At 47.2% G+C, this 19,516-nt stretch overlaps 1 long non-coding RNA gene across 1 annotated transcript; it reads left to right on the plus strand.

Moving 5' to 3' along the window:
* Positions 1 to 242: 242 nt before the first annotated feature.
* Positions 243 to 7,570, plus strand: LOC144281817 (uncharacterized). Its single transcript, XR_013350205.1, has 3 exons — positions 243 to 399; positions 3,703 to 3,839; positions 6,961 to 7,570. It is a non-coding gene; the product is annotated as an uncharacterized LOC144281817 (long non-coding RNA).
* The last annotated feature ends 11,946 nt before the right edge of the window (positions 7,571 to 19,516 follow it).

Raw genomic sequence — 19,516 nt, forward strand, 5'->3', positions numbered from 1 at the left:
GCTCATCCTGTCAAGTGCCCCCTTCAGTGCCCGTCACCCAGTCTGGAGCTTCTAAAGGAAACTCCATTCCTTGTCTCAGCCTCTAGAGGCCACCCAGATTCTTTGGCTTAGAGCTGCCCACTTGCATCTCTGCCTTCTTGCCCCTCCTCTGATCTATCCTTCTCTCAGAAGGACCCTCGCAATCTACCTGGAGCCCACCCAGGGGGCAATCTACCTGGAGCCCACCCAGATAACCAAGATAATCCAAATAAGGTGACATTCATAGGTTCCAGGCATTAGGATATGGATGTCTTACACACCATCCTACCCACCCAACATTCCGGGAACTCATCTGTTCCAACTGTCGCTCTTCGGATCACATGGTCTCTCATCCAGGCAGTTAAAACAGTCTCTGAGTTGGTGAGCCTTTGATGCATGACCCAAATTGGGCAGTGGGCCTCTGTTTCTGGTTCTGACCCCCTCCATAAACCATTATGCTTATTCTTCTTCTTCTTTTTTTTCCTAAGAGTTTTATTTACTTATTTTAGAGAGACAGGGTGTGTGAGCTGGGGGCAGGGAGGTGGGGGTAGAGGGAGGAGCACAGGGAGAGGGACAATCAGGCTGTACACTGGGCAGAAGGCCCACTGTGGGGCTCAGTTTCACGACTCTGAGATCAAGACCTGAGCCGAAATCAAGAGTCAGATGCTCAACCGACTAAGCCACCCAGGCGCCGTTATGGTATTCCAGGCCTTCTGTGGTCTTTTCTTTGGTCACTCTTTTCTTTCTTTTTTAAGATTTTTTATTTATTTATTCACGAGAGACACACAGAGAGAGAGGCAGAGACACAGGCAGAGGGAGAAGCAGGCTCCATGCAGGGAGCCCGATGCAGGACTCAATCCCGGGACTCCCAGGATCACGCCCTGAGCCAAAGGCAGACACTAAACCGCCGAGCCCCCCAGGCGCCCCTCTTTGCTCACCCTTTTAGCCAAATCTACGAGCCGTAACAGAGCTACTTGTAATTTCTCAAAACATGGGTTATAGAGCTTCTGAAGCCATACTACTCAGCCTTGAATGCCAGCTCTACCACTTGCCAAAAAGGAATTCTGAGGCCAATAACTTAACTGCTCTGTGCTTTAGTTTCATCTTTTTAAAACTTTGGCCCTCTGAGATTGTTGTGATGATTAAATTGATTACATTAATTAAATTACTTAAAGTATTCAGAGAGGGTCACCTGGTTGGCTCTCTTGGAAGAATTTGTGACTCTTGATCTTGGAGTTGTGAGTTCAACCCTCATGTTGGGTGTAGAGATTATTTTATTTTTATTTTTAAAGATTTTATTTTATTTATTCATGAGAGACACACAGAGAGAGGCAGAGATACAGTCAGAGGGAGAAGCAGGCTCCATACAGGGAGCCTGATGTGGGACTCGATCTCGGACTCCAGGATTACACCCTGGGCTGAAGGTAGGTGCTAAACTCCTGAGCCACCCAGGCGTCCCAAGATTATTTTAAAATAAATAAATTTTTTTTTGGGGGGGAGATATCTATCTATCTATCTATCTATCTATCTATCTATCTATCTAGCATGAGTCCGGGGAGGAGCAGAGGGGGGCAGAGAGAGAGAGAGAGAGAATCTGCAAGCAGACTCCCCTACTGAGCACACAGCCTGATGTGGGGCTTGATTCCACAACCCTGTGATCATGACCTGAGTCAAAATCAAGAGTTGGACATTCAACCAACTGAGTCACCCAGGTGCTCCTAAAATAAAATCTTTTTTAATTTCTTAGAACAGTGCTTGGCACACAGGTTTTCCCATATCATTCCATGTTCTCAGTCCTGTTGATGTGGTTCAGAATGCTCTCCTCATGACCTCGCTTCCCTGGAACTCTTTGCCATCCCTTCAAGGCTCACCGCAGTATCACCTCACGGGCACAGGACTCCCTGCTGTCTCCTCCCACCACTGCTGGAACTCTGGAAGCTCTGTGACCTGAATCAGAGGCCCTATCATGTATATACAATCATTTCATGATGTGTGTAAGAGAGAACATCCTGAAATACTAACATTTGTGTTTTTCTTGTCCACACTTCCTTGTATGTGACCCTCCCACAGTCAGTCAGAGGCATTCACATCATCTTCAAGAATTAGTCCGTATAATAAGAATGCAAAGAGAAAGGAAAAGAGGTTTAGTTTTTCAACTTCTAGAGTACATTTCCATGTGGACACCCACACAAATAGTTTGTGAGCCAAGCAGTGAGCTTTATGGAGAGAAGAGACTTTGAGAACCCAAGGAAGTGGTCCTAAAGCAGGCAGAGTATAAAGTGTATGCCTTCATAGTGGACTAAAAGAGTGAAGTGCCTGGCCCATCCTGCTCATGGGAAGGCTGGCCAGGGGTCACCTCGGCAGGGAGTGAGGACAGGAGTTGAACCTGGAGATCAGACAGGAGCAGAGTCAGTGTCAACAGATTGCCCAGCAGCAGAGCTGGGTGGCGCTGTGGCGGCTGAGCCAACAAGGTCATGATGTCCACTCTGCCATCATCTGTGCCGAGGCCACAGTCACTGTTCTGCTCCTCACTCTCCTCACTCCTGGTGAAGTCGTTTTCTTGTCAGCTGTTCTCTTGCCTGCTGTTGGCCTTGGATCACTCAGGAGAAATGGTGCCCACCCACTCCATGCCCCACATGAGCCATTTCCTGTGGACACCCGCTTTTCATGACAGCTCGGGAACTTTATAAGCTTCATAAAACAATAAGTGGGGTCTCTCTCTCACTCTCTCCCTGTTTTTAGTAAGCTCTATACCCAGTGTGGGGCCTGAACTCATGACCACAAGATCTAGAGTTGTATGCTCTACTGAGTGAGTCAGCTAGGTGCCCAGAAGGTAGGATCTTGACACTGAGTATCAATGGTGTGGGGAAAAAAGTCCCTAGCACCTGAACTTGGGAGGAGCTGGATAGGGAGGCTGACCTGTTTCATATGACTTTATGCCCCCGGACATAGACTGAGCCCTCAGGAGGGCAGAGAGGAATTGTTGGATTCCTCTCTGTGCTCTAACACATGGCTGGTGTTTGGTAGGTATTTATTACACTGAAAAAAATGAATGAAAATCCCAGTCTATTAAGGGAGAGAGATACATAAACAAATAATGATAATACCACCTACGTACTGTGATAAAGGGCTGCAGAAAGCTCTGAGTGAACAGAGGGAAAGGGCTCAGAGATGTAGGTGATTCTCTGAGGCAACAGCAGGACTGGTGCACAAGTCTGTGACCCTCACTCCAGAGCAGCACTGGAGTGGAGAGGGGCCCTTAGGAATATCTGCCTGGCCCATGCTGCTGTCTCTAGGCCCTAGACTGCTCCCAGGATTGGCTCCTTGGTGTTCCCCTTGGTCATGGTTGATGGACTTTTGGTACATGACCCAAATAGGGCAATGGGTTCTCCCTCCCATGATGTTGCTGTTGGGATTCAGAGATGCCAGTCCATGTCTGCTGGGCTCCTGACCTAGAGACTCAGAGCTGGCCACGTCTGGCCATATGTTCAGTGAAGTGGGTGATGGTGAGGCTCAGAGACGGAGAGAAGCTTCCTGGCTCCTCAATGACTTTTAAGATCCTGGTTCTTATCGCTGGTGAGGCCTGGTTGCGCCCTACCCTTTGGCTCCATGTGACACCTCTGAAGACTTGTGTCAAATCCTTCTCGTGCTTAAGCTTGCCTGAGTGGTTTCTGTTCTGTGCAGCCAAGAGTCTTGACTAACATCATCCTCATTGATGTCATCACCATGATCACAGCAAATACCGGTACAGCGCTACGTCCGGACTCTTCTGACAGCTTTACGTGTGACAACTTGTTAAATCCTCACCACGCTCCTATGAGGTGGGTACAACGATCACCCGTAGTTTCCAGAAAAAGAAACTGAGGCACAGAACGGGTCAGTCACTTGCCATGGTCATACAGCTAGTAAGTGGCGGGGCTGGGATTCAAACCCAGACAGAGCCTCTATCCAACAATGCAGTTTTATCATAGTTTGTTGAGCAAAAGTTTGTATTTTTCTGTTTCTAACCTATTGTCCTAGAAGAATGTAGTTCTAAATGGCAAACACATGAGAAGCCCTAGGTGAGTCCCCTTTCCTGAAATGAGGCTGGGTGGGTGGGGAGGTGGCCCATGCCGTCTGCCCTCCAGGGCCTGCCTCTCCCTTGGGGCCCAGAAGCGCGGGAAGGAGTCCTGAGCCAGGTACGGGCCTTGGCGGCAAAGCTGCCCGTGGGGCGGGAGGCCAGAGCGCGCCCTGGCACCTGGCAGGTGGCCCAGCCTCACCGTTGAGAAAATACCTGGAACAAAGGCGTCCTCCTGCCACAACCGGCCGCCTCTCCAGGTGCCTGCAGGTCCTCAGCCGGGGCACTTGACCTCCAGGCCATCGGGTCCTTACACGGCCTCAGGGGGCTGCACAGAGGTGTCAGGGCCCAGCCTGGAGCACCTCCCGGCTGCCCCCTCACCCCGGGGTGAGGGGTGCACGTCCCAGAAACCCCCAGGCTGGCGTCCCCCTGGGGCTCGGCCAGGCTGCCTGAACCTCCCTTCCTGCCATGCTCCCCCATGGTGTCCAGGGTGGTGGCTTCACAGCCCCGGGCCTGGCCTCCCTCAGCCCAGAGGTTGGTGTCACCACAATGGTTTGTCAGGTGCAGAGTGCACAGGGGTGTGAGGGAATTGGGGCATTAGCAGCAGCAGGCACTGGGGGAGCATATCGGGACTGGAGGCCTGGAGGAATGAAAAGTGAAGACTGAGACCCCAAGGTAGTGATGTGGTTCTCCTTGGATGCTTCTACTTTTTTTTTTATAAGTAATCTCTATACCCACCCCCACCCTGTGGGGCTCGAACTCACAGCCCCGAGATCAAGAGTTGAGAGCTCCGCGGACTGAGCCAGCTGGGCCCCCCTAGTCCCTGGACACCTCTTGAGCGAAGTGCTAGCAGCTCATCAGAGGTGGGGGTTGGCCTCCCAAGTTGGTGCCCAGCCCATGACCTTCCTTGAGTTCCTTCTCCTTCCTTCTCCCCTTCTTGTGAGCAAGACGAGAGGGGCATGGATCTGGACAAGAGACCACCTCACCTCAGCTCTTTTGTTCAAAGAGGGATGGGCTGTGGACCCCCAGGCCCAGCTCCCAGCCCCAGGCCACCCCAAGCCTCCCCCTCCAACCCTCGGCTGTAGTGACTGCTGTCGTCAGGGCCGCTGCCAGCCCACGTGGCGCTGTATGGTGATTCAGAAAAAGAGACTCCTGCAGGTGGACAGCACGCTCCTCCAGGGCCCCCAGCCGTGCTGAGTGGGGCTGGACCTCAGCCTGCACTTGCTCTGCATCTCTCTGAGCTGGTACAGACCCCACCTATGCTGTCATTTGCAGGGGCAGTGCTGGTAGGGTAATCCCCAAACTGTGACCCTGGACCCCTGATTCCCAGGCTAAATCCCCTTCCCCTGGCCTGGATCCTCCCTGGGCTGGGCAAAAGGGGGCCTTCACTGGCACACACCCACTTCAGGCAACAGGGCAGGGACTCAGGAGGGGTTCCCTAGAAGCAGCTCCCAATAACCAGTGGCAGGAGGCTTCTTCCCAAGCCCTCTCGCCTTGGAGTGGTCCCTAGATGAGGGTGTAATCCTGAGGCTATCTTGAGGGCAGAAGGCTGTCCAGTGCATGCTCTGCCCCCCCAGTGTGTGCTTCTGGGCGGAAGATACACAAGCCCTGGCCAGAGGTGGCACTGAGCCTGCGCCCTCAGGCCTGGCTTTCTGTTCCCCTGGCCCCATAACTCAGTGCCCAGACCCAGGGAGCCTGAAGGCTCAGGGCCCAGCACATGGCACATGTGCCCGCTACAGAACCAGGCTCAGAGAGCATCCTACACAAACAGTTAGATGAATGAGTCAAAGAATAGACCAAAGGAAGAGGCCCTCCTAGGCAAGTGTGGGTGCCAGGGCCTGGAGTCCCAGGACCCCAGCTCTGGACTCTCCGAGCCTCACTTCCTCTTCTGAGGAACAGGCATCAGAGACACCTGCTTCCCTGGGTTGCCCGGCAACTCGCTATTAATAATAAAATAGGAACAAGAGCAATAGAGCCTCCACTGCCTGAGAACTTCCTCTGCGGTCAGCCCTTTGCATGAATCCTCACAACAGTCCTGGGAGGGAGACCCCCCGCCCCCTGTTACAGGGACTTAGGAACCTCTTGGTGATGGGGAGCCTGGCTCAGGAAACGGCAGCTGTATCCTGGCCGCAGGCAGGGCCGTGTGGCTCCCCTGGAGCAACGGATGTCTGTGCAGCTCACAGCTGGGGTGGGAGCCCCCGCCACAGTCCAGAAGCTGGGTCCAGGGTGTCGCCCCCCAGGTGCTGGGGGTCACCTGAGTCCAGGGCTGGGGTCTGGGGCTCTGGTGCCACTCCTGCTCCTGATGGGCTCTGCCCCCTGGGTGGCTCCCTCTCCTTCTCCAGCCTCCATTTACCCCACAGTAAAGTGAGGGAGAGGGGTTAGGTCCCTTGATCCCCCAGGTCTCGGACCACAAAGGCAGGCAGGCAGGCAGGCAGAGGGAAGTTCAGGAAAGCTTGGAAACTGTGTCTGAATTCCTGGCTTCTCTCTGCCCCCTGGTGGACACCAGCAGCCTAGCACCGGGGGGAGAAACCTGGCTTTGTCACCTCTTCCAGGGAGCCCTCCCCTGGGAGCCCGGGTGCCAATCTGCTAAGTGGGGATCATAAGAGCACCCACCTCATGAGGCTTGTTGTGATGACTAAGTGACAGCGAGTGTGGCGTACTTGCTACTGAGCCACACGCCCAGAATGGGCCCAGGCCGTGGTAATCATCGTTGTCTCCCTCTTTCTCTTCCACTGCCGGCCAATCAGTCCCCAAGCCCCACCTCCGATTCTGCTCCTCTGGCTCCCCGCTGCCCCCTAACCCGGCCTCACGATCCCTCTCCTAGAGCCCCCCCACCCACTCCCCCAGCCCTGCGGCACCTCACCTGGGTGCACCCCCCTCCCCAGGCCAGACCTGTGCATGCCCATCTCAGGCTGCCGTCCAGGCCCCTCAGCCCAGCCCTCGGGGATCCTGGCCACCTGGACAGCCCAGTCACCCTGTGCCTTTCTACTCCCTGTGTTCTCACCACCCAGCTCCTTGGGTCCCTCCGCTCAGGCCCACTGGTCCTGCCTCCAGGTGAGTTCGTGAAAGCTCACGGCAGCTGTCTTTGCCCCCCTCTCCCACCTTTGCTGTAGGACCCCCCCGCCCCACCTGCGCCCTCTCTGGGTCTCAGCTTCCTTATCTGCCAAGCTGGACCGTCATGAGGATGAAAGAGAGAAAACAGGGCAGGATGCAGCCCGCAGGAGCCATGGTACTTACGGTTGGGAGGGAGGTTTCTGTCCCAGTACCAGGGCAGCCACATCTGTCACTTGGGAAGCAGGTACCTATGGGGGGTGATGAACCTCCAAGGTCCCACCACAGCTCCAAACCTCAGTGGGGGCACACTCCGAGCCCAGAGTGCAGAACGGCCCCTGGGCAGAGCGGAGCCTGGTTGGCCCCTCACTGGGCTGGGCCTGCTCCCCCATCCCGCTGCTGGACCAGGTGGAGAAGGAGCCCTCTGGCTGGGGTGGTGGGGGTGGTGGTGGCACCTGGACTGATCCTAGGGGAGGGAGGCGGACCCTCTCTGGCAGGGCTGGGTCGGGAGCATTGCACCAGGGTCCTGGAGCCTGTATGGAAAGCTGTCCTACAGGCCACTAAGGAAAATACATTTCTTTTTTCAAAGATTTTATTTATTTGAGAGAGAGAGGGAGAGTCAGAGAGAGAGACAGAGAGACAGAGAGAAGGAGCAGGGGGAGAGGCAGAGGAAGACGCAGACTCCCAGCAGACCAGAGAGCCCCAGGCAGGGCTCGATCCCGGGACTCCAGGAGCATGACCTCAGCTGAAGGCAGACACTTAACCCACTGAGCCAGCCAGGCCCACGAAAAATAAATTCCTTAGGCTCGTACTGAGCATTCGGTAAATCAACACGTTTTTATTCGATTCACTGTTAGGGCTAAGTAATGTACTCACAACCTCCAAGAAACCACACAGGGAACGGTAAGTATTTGATCTTATTAGTTTCTTATGTATCCTTGTCATGTGAACAAATATAACCGAATATAAACATGCATTCTTATTTATTCACACCCTTTTTACCCAAAGGAGGGCACAGAGAGTTGTGCATCGAACCTGTTTTACTTAACAATGTGTTTTGTAGCTTAATCAGTCCGTAGACGGCTTCCTTGTTCTTTTCTTTCTTCAGCAGCAGCCTGGTCTTGCGCCGTGAGGCTGTGCCACCGGTGATTTACCCAGCCCGTTCCTTCCTTCCTAAGGGGCACTTGGGTTTTGCTATCACAAACGACACCGTAATGAATGACTTTACCCTTTCACGGCTGGTGTGTAGGCAGTGGCATCAAAGGCATGGCTGACTCGGTTGCTAAAATATTGAAATACTTTCCTAGTGCTTGGTAAATAATACAATTGCAACTGTGACGATCGATGAACTTAACGATATGAATTCTGTAATAAACGCTGCCGTTCAAGCAGTGGCTGTGGGACGTCAGGACTTGTTCAGGGGACCACCCGCCCTACCTGCACCTGGCCGGTTAGGAACACGAGGGCCCGCTGGGCTTCAGCCTAGGCCAGAGCCCATGTGACTGTGCCGTACTGAGCCTTCTTTACAGAGCACTCTGTATCTTAGACGAGTCGCTCGTTTATCATTGTCCTCTAGGGATCTAGTTGCTACTGTTCGTAAATATTTGTTTCCACTGGGCTTTTTGTTGGTTCGTTTTCATTCTTGTCAAGAAGGAGAATGCGGTGCTTTGATGTTTGAAAATTTAAGATGTATCTCAAACTAGTAGAAAGAAACAGAGACGAGAACATTTGATTGTTCTTAAGGTTTCTTTTAGCTACCTGAAACATCAATCTTCCTTTCCTGGGAGGAAGAAGGAAGAAAAGAATAACAATAATAATCAATCACAGTCTAGAATATTCTTTTACTACGGTGCGAAAATCTGAAGCCAGAAGATTTACTAGCATGCAGGACTCAGTACAGGGGTGCCTGGGTGGTTCGCTCAGTCAGTGAAGTGTCTGCCTTCAGCTCAGGTCATGATCCCAGGGTCCTGGGATCGAGCCCCGCGTCAGGCTTCCTGCTTGGTGGGGACCCTGTTTCTCCCTCTTCCACTGTCCCTCCTCCTTGCTCCTGTTCTCTCTCTCTCTCCAATAAATAAAATCATTTTTAAAAAGAATAAGTACAAAATAAGTAATTTGTATTTTTAGAATAAAAACCAAATTTATAGGCTTGTACCTCAGGTTATGATGCACTACGTAATTTTATTTATTTATTTTTATTTTATTTAAGGTCAATTAATTAACATTTATTATTGGTTTCAGAGGTAGAAGTCAATGATTCATCAGGCTTATATAACACCCAGTGCTCATCACATCTCCTTTTTTTTTTTAAATAAATTTATTTTTTATTGGTGTTCAATTTACCAACATACAGAATAACACCCAGTGCTCATCCCGTCAAGTGCCCCCCTCAGTGCCCGTCACCCATTCACCCCCACCCTCACATCTCCTTCTTAATGCCTGTCACCCAGTTACCCCATCTCCCATACCACTCCCCTCCAGCCACCCTCAGTTTGTTTGCTATGATTAAGAATCTCTAGTGCTTTTACTTCCTCTCTGATTTTGTCTTTATTTTTTCCTCTCTTCTCCTATGATCCTCTGTTTTGTTTAATTTCCACATATGAGTGAGCTTATATGATAATGGTCTTTCTCTGATGGACTTATTTTGCTTAGCACAATATCCTCTAGTTCTAACCACATCATGCGTGTCATTGCAAATGGCAAGATTTCTTTTTTTTTTTTTTGAAAGAAAAACTACTGAGTAGTAGTCCATTGTGTGTGATATATATATATATATATATATATATATATATATATATATATATATCACATCTTCTTTATCCACTCATTTGTCCATGGACATCTGGGCTCTTTCCATAGTTTGGCTATTGTAGACATTGCTGCCATAAACACTGGGGTGCGGGTGCCCCTTCGGATCACTACATTTGTATCTTTGGGGTAAATACCCAGTAGGGCAATTGCTGGGTCTTAGGGTAGCTCTATTTTCAACTTTTTGAGGAACCTGCATACTGTTTTTCAGAGTGGCTGCACCAGCTTGCATTCCCATCAACAGTGCAACCTCTGCATCCTCACCAACATCTGTTGTTTCCTGACTTGTTAATTTTAGCCATTATGACTGGTGTGTGGTGGTATCTCTTTGTGGTTTTAGGTTGTATTTCCCTGATGATGGGTGATGTTGAGCATTTTTTCATATGTCTATTGGCCATTTGTGTGTCTTCTTTGGAGAAATGTTTATTCACATCTTCTACCCATTTCTTGATTGGATTATTTGTTCCTTGGGTATTGAGTTTGACAAATTCTTTATAGATTTTGAATACTAGTCCTTTATCTGATATGTCATTTGTAAATATATTCTCCCAGCCCGTAGATTGCCTTTTGGTTTTGTTGATGGTTTCTCTTGCTGTGAAAACCTTTTTATCTTTATGAGGTCCCAATAGTTCATTTTTGCCTTTGTTTCCCTTGCCTTTGGAGATGTGTCTAGCAAGAAGTTGCTGTGGCCATGGTCAAAGAAGTTGCTGCCTGTGTTTTCCTCTAGAATTTTGATGGATTCCTGTCTCATATTTAGGTCTTTCAACGACTTTATGTCTATTTTTGTATATGGTGTGAGGAAATGGTCCAGTTTCGTTCTTCTGCACGTGGCTGTCCACGTGTCCCCAACACCATTTGTTGAAGAGACTGTCTTTTTTTCAATTGGATATTCTTTATGGCTTTGTTGAAGATCAGTTAGCCATTGGGTTGAGGGTCCATTTCTGGATTCTCTATTCTGTTCCATTGATCTATGTGTTCGTTTTTCTGCCAGTACCATACTGTCTTGATGATGACAGCTTTGTAGTACAGCTTGAAGTCTGGAATTGTGATACCTCCAGTTTTGGTTTTCTTTTTCAACATTCCTTTGGCTATTTGGGGTCTTCTCTGGTTCCATATAAATTTTAGGATTATTTGTTCCAACTCTGTCAAGTAAGTTGATGGCATTTTGATAGGGATTGCTTTGAACATATAGATTGCTCCAGGTAGCATAGACATTTTAACAATATTTGTTCTTCCATCTATGAGCATGGAAATTTTTCCATTTCTGTATGTCTTCCTCAGTTTCTTTCATGAATGTTCTATAGTTTTCTGAGTACAGATCTTTTGCCTCTTTGATTACATTTATTCCTAAGTATCCTGTGGTTTTTGGTACAATTGTAAATGGGATTGATTCCTTAATTTCTTTCTTCTGTCTCATTGTTAGTGTATAGAAATGCAACTGATTTCTGTGCATTGATTTTATATCCTGCCACTTTGCTGAATTCCTTTATGAGTTCTAGCAATTTTGGGGTTGAGTCTTTTGGGTTTTCCATATAGAGTATTATGTCATCTGCAAAGAGTGAGAGTTTCACTTCTCAATTTGGATGCCTCTTATTTCTTTTTGTTGTCTGATTGCTTAGGCTAGGACTTCTATTACTATGTTGAACAACAGTGGTGAGAGTGGACATCCTTGTTGTGTTTCTGACCTTAAGGGAAAAGCTCTCAGTTTTTCCCCATTGAGGATGATATTTGCTGTGGGCTTTTCATATATGGGTTTCATCATATTGAGGTTTCTTCTATCCCAACACTGTGAAGAGTTTTAATCAAGAAAGAATGCTGTACTTTGTCAAACGCTTTTTCTGTATCTATTGAGAGGATCATATGGTTCTTGTCCTTTCCTTTATTAATTTAGTGTTTCACGTTGATTGATTTATGGATGTTGAACCACCCTTGCAGCCCAGGAATAAATCCTACTTGGTCATGGTGAATAATCCTTTTAATATACTGTTGGATCCTATTGCGTAGTATGATGGTGAGAGTTTTGGCATCCATGTTCATCAGGGATATTGGTCTGTAATTCTCCTTTTTGGTGGAGTATTTGTCTGGTTTGGGGACCAAGGTAATGCTGGTCTCATAGAAAGAATTTGCAAGTTTCCCTTCCATTTCTATTTTTTGGAACAGCTTCAGAAAAATAGGTGTTAATTCTTTAAATGTTTGGTATAACTCCACTGGGAAGCCATCCAGCTCTGGACTTTTGTTCGTTGGGAGGTTTTTGATTACTGTTTCAATTTCCTTGCTGGTTATGGATCTGTTCAGATTTTCTATTTCTTCCTGTTTTAGTTTTGGTAGTTTATATGTCTCTAGGATGGACTGAGTAATTTTAATCAATCATATTCCCAAGGACATCTAGAAAAGCAGAACACAATCACTTAAAAATCCTACAATCCGGCGGGGTGGCGGGGGGGGGGGGGGGGGGGGGGGGGCGAAAAAAAAATCCTACAATCCTACTTGCCAGCTGTGACAGGTCTTAAATGTATCCATTTAGTCATCATCAGTCCTCTTTTCAAGAGGTAGAGCCCAATTTCCCTTCCTTTGCATGTGAATTGGACCTCATGACTCGGTTCTCATGAATAGAATAAAGTGGAAGTGACAATGAGCAATGGGATCATTTAAAGAGACTGTGGTTTCCTCCTTGCTCTCTGTCCTGGATTACTCACTCTAGGAGAAGCCAACTGCCTTGTCATGAGGACATCTAAGCATCCATAAAGAGAGGTCTACAAGATGAAGAAGCTGAGGCCTCCCACCAAAAAACAGCATTATCTTGCCAGGTGAAGTGGGTCCTCCAGCTCCAGTCAAGCTTTCAGATGAACACAGTCTCAGCTGACAGCTTTACTGCAACCTTGTGAGAAACCCTGAAGTCAGAACCAGCCAAAGCCACTCCTGGATCCTGACTCTCAGAATCTGTGTAAGATAATAAATGCTTATTATTTTCAGATGCTAAGTTTAGTAGTAATTTGTTATTCAGCAATAGACAACTAACATAAAGGAAATAGAGTGCTCACAAGTTAGTGAAGAATTACCAACTGGTCTCAGACCCTTGGGAGTCAGGGAGGTGAGCCTTATGTTTGGGGCTGACAGAAGGCAGCCAGGAAACTTGGTAGTACTTCCACAAACTAGCAGAGCAAGTGGGATGGGATTTAGAGTTGAGGACCATCAAGGAAAGTTCCTTAGTGAACTCCCCTGGCTATGAGTTAGGACCCTGAGAGGCTATACTCTAGGAGTAAGTAAGGATGAATGGGGAGTAGATATCTCTTCACAAAGAATGCACTGTGGCTCTGTACCACCACAGTCCTTGAAATTGTATTGAGATGATCCCAGATTGCAAGTCATTCAGGTGCTGGGCAGAAGGAAAAGTGAGTCATCTCTGGACTTACTTTCTGGAGGAAGATAACACCATGCTCAGCCTGAAATTGTTTCTACATGGAATTTTGCAAATCAATACCTGGCATATTCATGTAAGAAGCACATGAAGAGTCAACATGAACAAAATAGGTAGAATCAATAGACAAGAAAAATGAACCCTCAGAGGCTTTAGATACTGGAATAGTAGACACAGGCCTTTAGGTAACATTCTACATTAAAAATTTTAAAAGATGGGGCACCTGGATGGCCTAGTTGGTTAAGTGACTGACTCTTGGTTTCAGCTCAGGTTGTAATCTTGGGGTCATGGGATCAAGCCCATGTAGGGTCCATTTGGAGCATGGATTCTGCTTGAAACTCTCACTCCCTCTCTCTCTCTACCCAGGCCCCATGCTCTCTCTAAAACAAATAAATAAATAAATCTTAAAAAAAAAAAGCTTGAATTTCAGTAGAGAACTGAAAACTATAAAAAGAACCAAAAGGGAAATACCTGGGTGGTTAAGTTGGTTGAGCATCTGACTCTTGATTTCCACTCAGGGTCGGGGGACTAAGTCCCCTGTCAGGCTCTGAGCTTGGTGTGGAGGCTGCTTGGGATTCTTTCTCCCTCTCCCTCTGCACCCCGCCCCCCACTCATGCACATGCTCACTCTCTTTCTTTAAATAAACAAACAAATAAAATCTTAAAAACAAAAAAAGAGAGCCAAAAGGAAAGTGGTATGGGTTGAGTTGTGCCCTCCAAAAGGATATGTCAAAGTCCTAACCCCTGAGCACCTCAGAATGGGACCTTATTTGGAAATAGGGCCATTATGGATATAATTAGTTAAGTTCAGATGAGGTCATACTGGAGTAGTGTGGGCCCCTAATCTAGTATGACTGGCAGCCTTAAAAAAGATGATGTGAAAACACACCAGAAGAGAAGGCCATGTGATGACGGAGGCAGATCAGAGTGACACGTCTATAAGCTAAGGCACCCCCAGGATTTCCAGCAGCAACGAGAATAGACTCTCTGAGTCTCCAGGAGGAGCCCACCCTCTTGACACCTAGACTTCAGATTTTAGCTCCAGAACTGTGAGTGAATCAATGTCTGTTGCTTTAAACCTCCCAGTTCATGACACCCTGTTCTTGCAGCCCTAAGAAATGAATCCTGAGAGCATAGAGTTGAAAGATAAACAACGAGAAGCAAAAATTCAGTGGATGAGAATTAGTGAACTAGAAGACTGGTCAGAAAAAAGTACCCAGAGTGAAACACGGGGAGACAAATGGATGGAGAACACAAAGCAGGGAGTTAAAACTATTGGGGAAGAACTAACCTACTAGAGGACAGCGGGTAGTCAACCTGCCACAAGTCGACAGATGCCGAACATAGACAACAGGCCCTCATGGGAGCAAGACAAGGTTTTCTTTCTTTCTTTCTTTCTTTCTTTCTTTCTTTCTTTCTTTCTTTCTTTCTTTCTTTCTTTCTTTCTTCTTTCTTTTTTCTTTTTTCTTTCTTTTTTCTTTCTTTCTTTCTTATTTCTTTCTCTTTCTTTTTGATTTTATTTATTTGACAGAGAGAGTGAGAGAGCACAAGTAAGCAGAGCAGGAGAGGGAGAAGCAGGCTCCCCACTGAGCAGGGAGCCCGATTCAGGGCTCAATCCTGGGACCTTGGAATCATGACCTGAGCCAAAGGCAGATGCTTAACTGACTGAGCCACTCAGAAGCCCCAAGACAGGTTATTTCTCACAGCACAGCCAGTGGCAGGAACACCAGAACAGTGGTGTCTGGCTGGTCCTTGCCTCCAAGTCCCGTGGGTGTGACATGATAGAAACGCCACATGAAAGGGTTGTGTCCCAGCCACAGCTGAGGAACCCAGAGCCAAGGGCCTAGCACTTTTTATTTAAGTTTTTATTTAAGTAGGCTTCATGCCCAGCATGGAGCCCAATGTAGGGCTTGAACTCACACCCTGGAGATCAAGATGTGAGCTGAGATTAAGAGTTGGCCGCTTAACTGACCAGGCCACCCAGGTGCCCCAAGGATCTAGCATTTTTGCAGTAAGTGACAAACCAGTCCCCTCCTCTGGAGAGTGAACAGGTGCATGCAGTCACCTGTGGGCTCCTTGACCTGCCTTGTCACCTTGTGATAAGCTACAGAGACTGCTCAGTATCAGGTAGTTTGGTTTACCTCAGCAAGGATATAAGGGGCTCTTGAGGCCCATGGCAGCCTGCCTTTCCAATAACCCATCCTGCACCCCACATGTTTTTAAGTGAATTCGCATTTTCTCATGAACATGCCATCCTATCAGAGACTCAGATTGGACATACTGACTGGGCCTGGCACAAGTCCATTTAGTTTGTCTCATATAACACTTGGTTAGGCTATTATGACGAGAATCCCAATCAGCAGCATGGTGCAGTATTGACATCATTCATGCATCTCAGGGGTCTCTGACTCAGCCATGTGAGGAGTCCCAGGGGAGGATTATTTCAGATAACCTTTTAGCTTCCTCTCTTGTGGTGTGGATGGACTACTCTGCTTGAACTGTGCTCTTAGTCCAAATAGAACAGGAGGTGTGGGCAACCATACATGCTCTTCCCTGTTCATTCAGAATGTAGGATAAAGCCAGACCCTTACCTATTACAACTGCGCGAGAGAGTTTAGCCTGCCCTGCTAACCTGGGACTCGTGCCATCCCTTTGGCTGTGGTAGCTAAAGTAAGGGGTAGGTTTTTGATCGTTGTGTCTGGAGCATGGTCTCTGTTGGGAGCTACCAAGACTCACACAGATGTATGGAACCAGAAGTCAGTGTCTGCTGCAGGCAGGACTACCCTCTTTTTGGGGGACCCGACAAAGGAAACCTGACCCAAGGGGCAGTGCAGTTGTCAAAAATTACAGAAGATGATAGGTAAGCCAGAAAGCAACCCCCATCTCTAATGGAAACTATGGCCCACCCTCCTCTCCCCAAACGTATGTCCCCTGGGGTGACGTAGTGGGCCCACATAGATGCCATTACAGGCCGTGGTTACACTGTAGCTGATCCACATGACCGGCTACAGTAACTGCTCAGTGTCAGGGAATACTGAGCCTTGAAGTTTGACACCCTCACAAGGATGTGCAGATGCTGAGGGCCCGTGCCTTGCCACCACACTGAGAGATTCTGTGAAAAGGTTTAGCCCACACATGCTTGTATTCCCAGGGGGAGAGTGGGAATGGGGCAGGAGCTCAATTTTGGAGAGAACGGTCAACAATTTTTCAAAACTGATTAAAAAAAAAAATCAAGACACAGTTAAACATCCAGCCACATTCAAGAAGCCTTACAAATTCTGTATAACTTTGCTGGCGTAACACCAGTGCCACACACAGGGAGACTTAAATGACAGGAACTTATTTTCTCACGGCTCCGAAGACTGGAAGTTCAAGACCAAGGTGTCAGCAGGCTCGCTCTCTCCTGAGGCTTCTTCCCTTGGCTCGCAGGTGGCTGCCTTCTGGTCGTGTCCTCACATGGCCTTTTCTGTCTGCGTGTGACCATCCCTGGTGGCCCTCTTCTTACGGGGTCATCAGTCACATTGGAGGAGAGCCCTGTCTTATCACCTCCTTTGACTTCAGTTGCTTCCTTAAAAGCCCTGTCTTCAAACAGAGTCACCTGAGGGGTTAGGGCTTTCACAGAGGAATTTGTTGGAGGGACACAATTCGTTCTATAACAAACCCCAAATACTATAAAGATTTTATTTATTTATTTGACAGAGAGAGAGAGAGAAAGAGAGAGAGAGAACAAGCAGGGGGAACTGCAGAAGGAGTGGGAGAAGCAGGCTCCCCCCTGAGCAGGGAGCCCGACACGGGGCTCAATCCCAAGACCCCAGGATCATGACCTGAGCTTCACCAAGGCAGATGCTTCACCAACTGAGCCACCCAGGCAGCCCTGCAAACACTATGAAAAGAAAAACACGGGGATGTCTGGGTGGATTTTGGGATTGTTAGTTCCAGCTCCACACTGGGCATAGAGATTACTTAAAAATAAGATCTTTTGGGACGCCTGGTGGGGCTCAGCGGATGAGTGTCTGCCTTCAGCGTGGGGCGTGACCCCGGGGTCCCGGGATCGAGTCCCCCATCAGGCTTCTCCCTCTGCCTATGTCTCTGCCTCTCTCTCTGTGTCTCTCATGAATGAAAAAATAAAATCTTAAAAAATATACTTACAGCAAAAATCAACAGAACATGAACAAGAATAGACAAATTTAATATTACAGTGGAAAATTTTGACATACTTCTCAGTAACGGATAGAGTAAAGCAGGCAAAAAATAAGAAAAAACTTTCGAGAGTACAAGTCACACTAGGATGATCTGTTTGGAAAACTAAAGTCAAATCATGGCTCATTTAGCTAGTGACCACTGCATTATACAGACGATATGCCAACAGTTTCTAAAAACTAACATAATACAGGATTTGGAAATCATTAGAATAATTTGGTGAGCACCTACAATTTGCATCACTTGTTGGACCATCATATAAGATATAGTTTAGATAAATTAGAGAATAAAAGGGAATATTTAAAAATTGTTGATATGCATATATACACATACCTATACATTTTAATGATCATATCCACTTGTTCAGTATTTTTTTAAAGATTTTATTTATTTATTCATAGACACGGAGAGAAAGAGGCAGAGACACAGGCAGAGGGAGAAGCAGGCTCCACGCAGGGAGCCTGACGTGGGACTCGATCCCATGTCTCCAGGATCACACCCCAGGCTGCAGGTGGCGCCAAACCACTGCGCCACTGGGGCTGCCCTTGTTCAGTATTTTTTAAAAATATTTTATTTATTTTTTTGAGAAAGAGAGAGAACATGAATGGGAGAGGGTCAGGGAGAAGGAAAAGCAGACTCTCCACTGCGCAGGGAGCCTGACACAGGACCCTGGGATCATGACCTGAGCCAAAGGCAGACGCTTAATCAACTGAGCCACCCAGGCGCCTCAGCCACTTTTGAATTTTTGAATTTTATCTTTGTGCATATGTCGTTTCTTAGTATGGAGATTACATCTATACAATAAGTTCTCAGAAGAGGGATTGCTGGGTCAGAGTGTAAATGCATTTGAAATTTTGGTCAATGTGATCAAATTGCTCTCCATAAAGACTGTACTGTATTTACACTCCCATCAGGAGGTTGAGTGCCTGTTTCCCCACAGCCTCACCATCAATCAGTCTGTGTTGTCAAACTTTTAAATTTTTTTTGCTCTTTTGATGGTGAGAAATTTTAGCTCCGTGTAATTTAAATTTGTACTTTTATTATAATGAGTGAAGTTGGTATATTTCAATATGTGTTATGGTTGTTTTCATCTTTTGTGAACTATGTATTGATGAGGACCGTGTTAGTTTTTACTCTTCAGAGCTGTGTGCAGGTGTGGAAGAGAGGTTGTTGCGAACAAATATATCCAGATTTGCATTTTATTTATTTTTATTTACTTTTATTTTTTTAAAGTAATCTCTATAGCCAACATGGGGCATGAACCTAAAACCCCCAGGATCAAGAGTGGCATGCTCCACCAGCTAAGCCAGCTGGGGCCCCGCAGATTTGTGTTTTAAAACAAGCACCTCTGCCACTTACCTCCTGATTTTTTTCCCTTCACAATGTCTCAGTTCCCTCCAATGAATAGTGTGAAGTCCCTGAGAAGCCAGCAGGGTTGGAATTCTGAGCATAGAAGGAGTATCCTTGGACTGGAGGGGGGGCAGGGAGGAGTACCTGTGTGATAGGCAGGTGTGATGTTACCAGGGAAGACAAATGGAGCATTAAAAAAAAAATAGAGCATGTATTTTTGTATATGTGCTGCCAAAGCGAGCACCAGAGCACGTATTTTAAGGTCATAAAGGAAGTCTCAACAAATTCTAAAGGATTAATACCATACAGTCTATGTTTCTCAATCATGATTCAGTGAAATTGCAAATTATAATAGGTTGATATGTTTGGAAACTATTGTATTGACAATTTTGGTAGGAAAGGATATCATAAAGAAATCTCAGAAATATTTAGCTCTGAATAATAATGACAGAAGCACACGGCAAAGTTTGTGAGATACAGCTAAAGCATCACTTAGAGGAAAATTTATATCTTTAAATACATGTATTAGGAACCAGTACATATATAAAAATAAACAAGCCCCCAAGAGACATGAAAACATACATCCACACGAATACTTGCAAGCACGTTCATAGCAGC

The sequence above is a fragment of the Canis aureus genome, chromosome 13, assembly GCF_053574225.1.
Source record: "Canis aureus isolate CA01 chromosome 13, VMU_Caureus_v.1.0, whole genome shotgun sequence".
Lineage (NCBI taxonomy): Eukaryota > Metazoa > Chordata > Mammalia > Carnivora > Canidae > Canis > Canis aureus.